Source organism: Nansenia antarctica, assembly GCF_963989245.1.
Source record: "Nansenia antarctica genome assembly, chromosome: 5".
Taxonomy (NCBI): Eukaryota; Metazoa; Chordata; class Actinopteri; order Argentiniformes; family Microstomatidae; genus Nansenia; species Nansenia antarctica.
In genome coordinates this window covers 11,116,014-11,126,013 of record NC_137690.1, presented here as the reverse complement: position 1 = coordinate 11,126,013, position 10,000 = coordinate 11,116,014, and the positions used below count along the sequence as shown (strand labels likewise).

Genomic DNA, 10,000 nt, shown 5'->3' with positions numbered 1-10,000 from the left:
TCTCTTGTACCCTCTCCAAAACAACAATGCTTTACGGCCTAGGATGTATGGAAGTGTGTGTGTGTGTGTGTGTGTGTAACACAACCTATGATGTAATAGCTTAGCACCTTGGGTTACATCATTGGTTTTGGAGCTAGATGTGTTGCATTATTAGGTCAGTAACCAAACTCTGGCTAAATGTTTTTTTGAGCAGAGATTATCCAACGTGTGTGTGTGTGTGTGTGTGTGTGTGTGTGTGTGTGTGTGTGTGGGTGTGTGTGTGTGGATGTGCGCGTGTCACTCTCCTCACCTGCCATAAGCAAAGCGTCTGTCTTTGTGATGATCACCGAACGTGTCCCACAGCCTCAAGGACACACTGACTTCATCCACCAACATCCCGAGATCCTCTCCAACACCTACGCACAAACACACATTTGAATGTCACGGGGAGATCTTGAGTATGACCAAATGTTGCGTGTCTAAATGCACTTGCAGTCGGTGCACATTCTGCACAAGTATGTATAGAAAGACAGGACGTTTGTGTAGAACAGATTGTCGGATGCTGTAAACGAGTGGTGTCTTAGTGTGTGGGTGTGTGTGTGTGTGTGTGGTGGTAGGGGGGGGGATGTAAATGTAGTGTGGGAGTGTGGCCCACCTCCTGGCACACGCGGTACTGGTCGATGGCCCAGACGGTTGGCACGTGGGTAGCGAGCAGCTGGTACTGTGTGAGGGTGGCATTGCAGGCACGGGCACAGATGAGCCTGGTCTTGCCCACAGCGTTGTCCCCGACAACCACACACTTAATGGTTTCCACATTGGGCCGCTCATAGTCTGTGTCTATATCCATGGAGAGGGCCCTGTGAAAGAGGGAGGGAGGTAGAGAGATGGGGGAGGAGAGAGGGGGAGAGAGAGAGAGAGAGAGAGAGAGAGAGAGAGAGAGAGAGAGAGAGAGATTCAAGAACAGTTCAGTTATATAGGAAACAACATATAATTTCAACAGCGAAGGCCACTGGCCAAGGAATAGGGCTGGGTAGCTTCTAAATCAACTTTTGCCAACTCCTTGAAAGAACACATGGTTTTGGAGGCAGGGAGATAAAGAACTGAGGAGTTATTTATGTCATAACAGAGAGAGGAAAAGAGAGAGGAGCAGAGAAGAGAGAGAGAGAGAAGGAAGGGGAAGAAGAGAGGTGACAGAGAGGTGTGAAATGAGGCTATCCCATCTGCTGAGGCGTATGATAGGTTTTCCTCCTGTTTCTCTCTCTCTCTCTCCCTCTTTCATTCCCCCCTCTCCTCGAGTGTCTCCAATGCCCAAGATTGAATCTCCTCTTAACAAATCGAAACGACAAATCGAAACGGGAGAGGTGCATTAGCCTAGCGAGTCACTATTATTGCTGTGAGAATCACATCAACGCTTAAACCTGTCGCCTGGGAGATGCTAGACGCTCCATCTCAGCCGGTGCTGAAACTCCATATCCACAGTAAAGAGGCTTCTTTACTTCAGACAAAAGGAGATGGAGACAGAGCCCATGGCTCGATCACTCAACCTAGGTTTTGTTCAGGAGGCCCAATATGGCAAAATGTTTTGCGACAAAGTGAAACAGATGAGGTACTCTCTTTGTCCAACGAGAACACAGATTTGGGGTTTTAGTTGCAAAACTTTTGCTAAGTTGTACCCTTTTGAACATGAGCTTGGAAAACAGACCAGCAGTTTGAATAGAAGGAGGCCTCACAGATAGATCTCTTGTTTGGTGGTTTAAAATGAGTGTTAGGTAAGCCATGAGCTAGGGCAGGGCATTGAGGTTATTCTGGCCAAAATAGCACATAATACATAATGCTAAATGATGATGCTTGATTGATTTGAAACAATGGAACTAATGGAATAGTCCCGTAAGTGAGAACTTCTCAAAAGTCAGGCACACCTCAAATAATTATTTGACAAATTTGACCGAGGTCTAGCTTAAACCAATCGTGCTCAAGGTGACCAAGTCACACAAAACCGGACAAGACAGTGGTCAACAGTCATTCTCAGACCAATGGTCAGCAACACCTAGGCCAGAGCTTTACAAACAGCAGATTGCATAGCTCTTCTGACTTTCTGTTAGCCCCACAAAGCCCTGTGAAAAGCTGAGTTTTTAAGCTGATTTTCTCAAACTTGTCAACAGCCTTTTTTTCTTTCTTTTTTTTTGCTGGACTTGGAAAACCAGCCCCACATGAGAGGAATACATACATAATATCAACACTAACAAACAGAGTTGCAAACAGAACAGTCTATGGTAATAACATTCTAACTGGCATTCTCAGTGAAATGCAATCGTCATAGAGACCAAGCATGCCAGTGACAGGCATCAAGTTGCTGCAAACAGAACTGCAAACAGAACTGCAAACAGAACTGCTCCAAGCTCACAAGAGTCTCGAACTTGTGTCCTCTGTATTTCAGACACACCTGACCCGTCTCCTAAAACATTTAAAATATGTATTTTGCCCAGGTCTGGTGCCAACATGGGGCCCACTTCAGTTCATAGTACATCATATAATTAGCAAAGTATGTTTTGTTTGTAATGCTCCAGTGCATTTCTGAAGGGGATATTGATACTAGCAGTGTTACTGACAGACAGACCTGCCCTCCTGCAATGCTCCGACCCAACCACAGCCCCAGAAATAGACTTTATGAAAGATTCATAGGCTGTTTATTATTCCATTGACGTAGATGCTTGGAGTACTTCATGGAGTACTTCATTGATTGACAAGACAGAGACGGCTAAATATGGAATCCATTCATCACAAGCCGGGTCGGCCAGGCAGGTAATTCATACACACACACACACACGCACACGCGCACACACACACACACACACACACACACACACACACACACACACGCACGCACGCACGCACGCACGCACGCACGCACGCACGCACGCACACACTAGGGCTGGGCAAACGATCAAAATTTCTTTTTCGATAATCGCAAGAATTAACGATCAATTATCGATTAATCGATAAGCTTTTTTTTCATAAAAAAAAAAAAAAAAAGGGGGTTTTTCCCTTGGGGAAAAAACTTTATTTGTGTTGCTATTGCACACATTCATTCATTCACATTCAAACTAGACACTACAGTCAGATAACAATCCTCGTAAACAAGGCAGTGAGTAGCTTAAATTGTTTAACTTGGGCCCCGCGGTGGTGTAGCGGTCTACGCACTGGCCACTAGTGCATGCTGCCCACCGGGGCCGGGGTTCGTATCCCCGGCTCGCCAGATCCAGATATGGCCGAGGCACACGGGAAGCGGCATATTGGCCGGCCGCTTCCGAGGGCGGTATAGGAGTATTTCTGGACTAGGATCCGTCGCGCAACACCGCCCCCTGGGCGCCGGAATAACGGTACTGGGCTCGAGGAGCCAGTCAGCCTAGTCTGCCTGGCGGCCTCTTCTGGGACTGCCGGCCACGGGGTCGTGCGGCGGATCCTATGCAATAGGCAGGGGATAATTGGATGCTAAGTTGGGTTAAATTGGCTACCAAATTGGGTGAAAAAGGGATAAAATCTGAAGAAAAAAAAAAATAAATAAATAAATAAATTGTTTCACTTAAAAACACATTTTACGTTATAAATAAAAATATAGAAAATAAGTAACTCACCATAGGAGCAGTAAAAAAACAGTTACTCACAAATAGGAGGATGACTGAAAACGTTAGTGTCCTTAAGAGCGTCCAGCTTAACTTAAATTTAAACTCCAGCGAGAGACTGTAGGCGGCAGGCCTACTGGTTCTTGTTCAGAAAGATGATCATGTTAACATGTTCAGGGGTGAGAGACGAACGCAATCTGGTGACACGTGGACAAACTAATTTCCATTATTATTATTATTTAAAAAAAAATATATATTATAATAATAATAACGATTATCGAGCAAAATATTTTGTGATCGACCAAGATCCTTATCGATCAATTATCGATCGTCGATCATTGATGCCCACCGCTAGCACACACACACACACACACACAACAGACTGAGGGAGACAATATTGTCACAGACATCTAAACAAACAAGTTTGTTGCTCCATGCTCCAACAAATATCCTGTTTCTGGAATATTCCAAATTGAACATTTGAATACACCCCAGGCACTTTGGTGGAATGTATCTCCAGCCTACAGTACTGATCTTCCCTCCAAAAGAGGGAAAGAAGACTGCTACACAAAACAACAAAGTCTCAATCTATGGTGCACTTATTTATTAAAAACCAGCTTAGCCTTCGTCCGTGGCTGCGTGTGCCCAGCCTACCTTAGTCTATGTGAGAAGCTGAGATGACCGACCCTGAGAGAGAGAGAGAGAGAGAGACACCGAAAGATTCTCAACACCTTCCTCGGCTATAAATGCTCTTCGCTCCACTTCCTCTGGTCCCTCTGGGACACAGACAGAGGCACGTACAGTACCTGTGAGTCTATGTGAGTCTGCTTATGTGCGATAGATCGAGAGCAGTAAAAGTGACTACATCCGACCCTTATCCTTATCTTCACAGTGACTTATCTCCATTATAGTCACAACAGCTGCAGGGAGACGGACAACAGCGCTGTGTGTTTAACATTGGAAAAGGGTGGGAAGGAGGGAGGGAGGGAGGGAGAGGGGAATGATGCGTTGGAGCGATAGAGAGAGACACGGTCATGGTCAATGCCATTGGGAGGGGTTAGGGTTAAACCAACATTAACTGAGGGGAAGGTGCTTGGTGCTAACGAGAACAACGTGTTTTTGTCCTCCTGTTGATGTTTTCCCTGCTGTCAGCAGAGTGCTTTAGCTGGCTGTGAGACAGCATGGGGAGATGGGAGACGTGATGTAACTGGGAGCAGTGAGCACGCGCACACACACAAACGCACAGACGTTAATGTGTGCACTGCCTTTGACTTAGACAAGACTGGAGGTCAATCTCTTTTCACACTCAGCTCCTCCACACACATGCACACAAACACACACAAGTGCCCACACACACACACACACACACACACACACACACACACACACACACACAGGCTCAGCTGAGAGAGCCAGCAACCAGACACGATCAGAGCAGTGTAGGGTGTCATTCCCGGCCAACGGGGTGATAATGCACATATCCTGACTACAGCAGTCTAGACATCATCAGCTCTGCACTCTGCAATGACATAGTGTAGGTTCATAGGGCAACAGTGACCAAGCATAATATCTCTCTCTCTTTCTGTCTATAAACTCCAGACTACCCTCTCTCAACTTTCACCCCACCACTTTACCTCGCTAATAATGTTAGATGATGTAATTTTCTTAAAGACACCGTAAACATCTTTATTCACACTTTTTAAATGCAGACACAAGCAGTGACAATTTCGCAGTTTTAAGATCCCCTCATTACTGAGTTGTACATGTTTGTAATGTGGTATGACTCCTTGGTTGGTGAGAATCCACAGTGTCCTGTGTGACATATTGACAGTCGTCGGGAAGACTGCAGTGTTGGGAACACTGTGGACTGGAGCTGCGAACACCCACTCAAACTAAGACCTCAACAAGCCTTCTGCTACACTCAGCACAGCCAAGGAATGTGTGTGCGTGTGCGCCGTGTGCGTGAGCGTGAGTGTGAGTGTGAGTGCGACTGTGCGTGTGTTAGCGCATGAGTGTGTGAGCGTGTTCACGTGTGTGTGGGTGTGAGTGTGCGTGAGCGTGAGTGTGAGTGTGAGTGTGAGTGTGCGTGAGTGTGAGTGTGAGTGTGTTAGCGCACGCATGAGTGTGTGAGCGTGTTCACGTGTGTGTGGGTGTGAGTGTGTGTGTGTGTGTGTGTGTGTGTGTGTGTGTGTGTGCGTGCAGCAGGTCTGCGCTCCATGCTAGTACAGAGCAGACAAAGACAGCCTCATGCATATTTGAGTGGAGTGTCTCAGTATGGCTTTGGTTGGTTCAGTGTGTGTGGGGGCTTTAATATGGGAGTAAACAGCTATGCTCTCTCTCCTTCAACCAAGTTTAACAATGATCCCTCTCTTTCCTAATAACCTTTTCTCTGCCCCCTCTCTCCCCCCCACTCCATGTGTCCCTCTGTCCCTGTCTGTCTGTCTGTCTGTCTGAAGCCCCAGCTGTGCTTGGACGCCCACTCATTCAGACCAACTGATTCCGATTGACTCACACACACTCTCTCTCTCTCTCTCTCTCTCTCTCTCTCTCTCTCTCTCTCTCTCTCTCTCTCTCTCTCTCTCTCTCTCTCTCTCTCTCTCTCCTCACTTTTTCTATTGTTCTCATGTAATAAACTCACCAGGACGCTCCCTCTGTTTCTCTCATCCTCTTTCACTGGTAAGCCCGTGAGCTTGCATGTCGGTCTCTCTCTCTCTCTCTCTCTCTCTCTCTCTCTCTCTTCTCTCTCTCTCTCTCTCTCTCTCTCTCTCTCTCTCTCTCTCTCTCTCCTCTCTTCTCTCTCTCTCTCTCTCTCTCTCTCTCTCTCTCTCTCTCTCTCCTCTCTCTCTCTCTCTCTCTCTCTCTCTCTCTCTCTCTCTCTTCTCTCTCTCTCCTCTCTCTCTCTCTCTCTCTCTCTCTCCTCTCTCTCTCTCTCTCTCTCTCTCTCTCTCTCTCTCTCTCTCTCTCTCTCTCTCTCCTCTCTCTCTCTCTCTCTCTCTCTCTCTCTCTGGTAGCAGCCACTCTCCCCTGAAGTCTATAACCCAGATCATTGTTACGCCCTTCTACCCTCCTCACATAGTCCTCTCCCCCTTTCCACTCGAACTTCTCTTCCTCGTCCTACTCTTCCTCAGGGCTAGAGTTCACCCCTACACTATGACACAGCTGCCTGCCTCTTCCTCCCGTTGTACATGACTACGGGAAACAGCAAACACACACACACACACACACACACACACACACACACACACACACCAAGTGCCTACTGTCATTTGTGTGGTCTTCCTTCTTCGAGCACGACAACTGCCAATGGACCCTGGCCTGAGCATAGATTACTTTTTCCTGCTATGACTGGTGGATAGATGATTCGCATAAGGCATAAGATTTGGCAGTCTGCTATTGGTGTCAAGCTTTTTTTAGGTGTAGTGTAGCACTAAAGCCCAATCCTAGAAACCTACTTCAAGAGCATGGATGGCACTTCAGCATGAACGATTTGGGGTGGGGTGTTCAGCATAAACGATGAATTGAGAATCAAGGACCCCATTGAAATAAAGCCAGTGGCTTTCTTGGGTTTTTATTCTGTTAGTTGACCTTGTATGTAATATGTACTTTCATGTACCTACTTCTGCAAATCTTCTAATAAAGTTTTCAATCAATCAATCAATCAATCATACAGTAAGTTAATGACCTACAAACATACTGCCATAGCAACTAGGGAGTTTTTTCAGGCCAAAAATGTAAAATTGTGGCTGGCCAAGTCAACCTTCAGATTTAAATCCAATTGCATTTAATTTCAAAATGTGTTTAATTTCCTGACAGGATTTTAGGCAAGAAATCCTCAAAATGAACAGCTGAAGATGGCCGCAGTAAGGCCTATCATAGCATCACCTGAGAATATACCCAGTACCTAATGTGTCACGCACACTTCAGGCAGTTATTGCATGCAAAGGAATGTCAACCTATGAGTGCTTAATTTGGACATGAGTGTGTGTGTGTGTGTGTGTGTGTGTGTGTGTGTGTGTGTGTGTGTGTGTGTGGACACAGCAGACAGATAGAGATATATAAAGACAGAGGCTGCCACAGGCAAGGCGGGCACAGACTGGTTATATAACGTGTCTGTAGCCTCAGCACGGCTTAAACAGGTCCAGGGGAACAGCAGGATGGCTTCAACATTCTCAGTTAATGCACAGCCCTGGGCTTGTCACACGAACACACACACACACACACACACACACACACACACACACACACACACACACAACAGTCACAACAGTCCTAATGAGCAGCTCTCCTGGGCACCATGGCAGAGTGTGTGGAATGCCTCTGCTGCATCACTGCCTTTGAAACATGGCAAGGCATCTCACTGTCCTCGTTCTCCATCTCTCCTTCTCACGACCCACCCCTCTCTCTCTCTCCCTCTCCCACCCCTTCTCTCTCTCTCTCTTCCTCTCCCACCCCTTCTCTCTCTCTCCCAACCTCTCTCTCTCTCTCTCTCTCACTGCGTTCGACTCTTTCTTGTGATGGAGGAGAACGGTCCTTTGCTGGCCTACAAGTCCTATCATCAGGGTCGACCATGGACAGTACAGCATGCGGTAAAGTCACCAATTACTCTGGGACAAGCACAGACAGCCTTTAATACAACTTAGAACGACACAGCCTTGTATTGTACTTTCATGTACCTACTTCTGCAAATCTTCTAATAAAGTTTTCAAATCAATCAATCAATAGAACATGTGCCGAGAGCAAGATGAAGAATCTCTCCATTTCTATATCCGCGCAAGACGACGCTATGACGCGAGGCACCGGCTGTCATTTATTGAGCGTGACAACGATTTCAAGCTTGGTCATACGACATACTTGCAAGCTCTTAGTTTACGCATCAAACGTGGCTCGCTCAATATAGTTTGTGAGCTCACAAGACTGCTTCTCTGCTCGCTTGACTGAGCCTTTGTTCACTGGATGAGCAAGTTTCTTGCTCGACAGCGCCACCTCTCGCGTGCTGGACATTATGTTGGCACTAATCTGATGCCTAATCACCTCTCCTAATGTAGAGACCCAGTGGAATACTCTTACACACCCTTAAACAGCTTTAACAAGGATCAGATGCACAACTGAAAACAGCACATGACACTTACCTCACCATAAGTGTTTAAGATAAGCCTATGCAGAAACAAACATACGTACACACACCCAGTCATGGTTGACTTGAACGTGTTAACTCATCATGGAGTAGTTAAGTCACGCTCAACTCATGCTTTTTTTGGTAATATTAAAGCACTGTAACACAATACCTGGAACCACCCACAGAAGTACAATATGACTTCCAAGATATGAGTCACTCACTTCTCTACTTTCTGGCACCTCTTTTAGTGAGAGGTCTCGGTCGGTCTCTCTCTGTCTCTCTCTGTCTCTCTCTCTCTCCCGTGTTTCTCCTACTGTGCTTCCTTTAGCATTCCCTCTTCCTACCTCCATCCACTTGCTTCTCCTTGTCTCTCTCTTCCCCCCGACCCTCTCCCTCTCTCTCTCTCACCCTCTCTCTCTCTCACCCCCCCTCTCTTTCTCTCTCTCTCTCTCTCACCCCCCTCTCTCTCTCTCTCTCTCTCTCTCTCTCACCCCCCCCTCTCTCTCTCTCACCCCCCCTCTCTTTCTCTCTCTCTCTCACCGCCCCCCCCCCCCTCTCTCCTCTCTCTCTCTCTCATATATATGGCAGTGGTCTTCACTCAAAATCAAACCCTTTTTTTTCTCATTGAAAACATTTACGTTTTGTTAAGTTTACTCATAATGTTTGCATGATGAATGCACCATACACCTGGTGTAACTGACCATATTAAGGATCGCATGGGAAATTATGTCATTCATCCACTTAAAGTTATTTTGCAGTTCAGCCTTGTTTCCAAAAATACTCTCCTGCCAGAAGCAAGGGTCTGGCCCCTGCAGTGTATTTCAAACTATTGCATCAATGGATGCTGTTTTATCATGCCTCATGATGCGCAGCCATTCATAACCAACTGGCTCATTCATATTTTCTCTGCCACACAAAAGCAGGCAAAAAAAAAGCATCTCCAATGTTTGCCATGTTACCCCAATATGTACTTGAGACTACACATGAACCGTATCAACTGTTGTCAGGCGTCTTAGGTGTCACAACGCGATAGTCTGGATATTGTGCATAAGGGTACGTGAATATTCCCCAAAACAGATGCATTGACAGTCTTGCGTAACGAACCAAGCCCATATCGCTGCACCACTGAATCGAAAGGCAAGCGGCATGCAAATGCAAAGCAAGCACACGTGTGCAAAAAAATAACAATATAATGAATTACAATGAGTTACAATGCATCGGTGGCAGCGCTTAGAAACTTTCGGACACGTAAGATGTTACATTGTTGTTTATTTATGCAAAA

General features: G+C 46.3%; 1 long non-coding RNA gene across 1 annotated transcript in view; it reads right to left on the bottom strand.

Annotated features, from left to right (window-relative positions):
- Nucleotides 1-642: 642 nt before the first annotated feature.
- LOC308157325 overlaps nt 643-10,000 on the bottom strand; it is a 26,078-nt gene continuing 16,720 nt past the window's right edge. Inside the window, exon 3 of the long non-coding RNA XR_013937445.1 lies at nt 643-836. This is a non-coding gene — a long non-coding RNA (uncharacterized lncRNA). The remainder of the gene's footprint in view (nt 837-10,000) is intronic.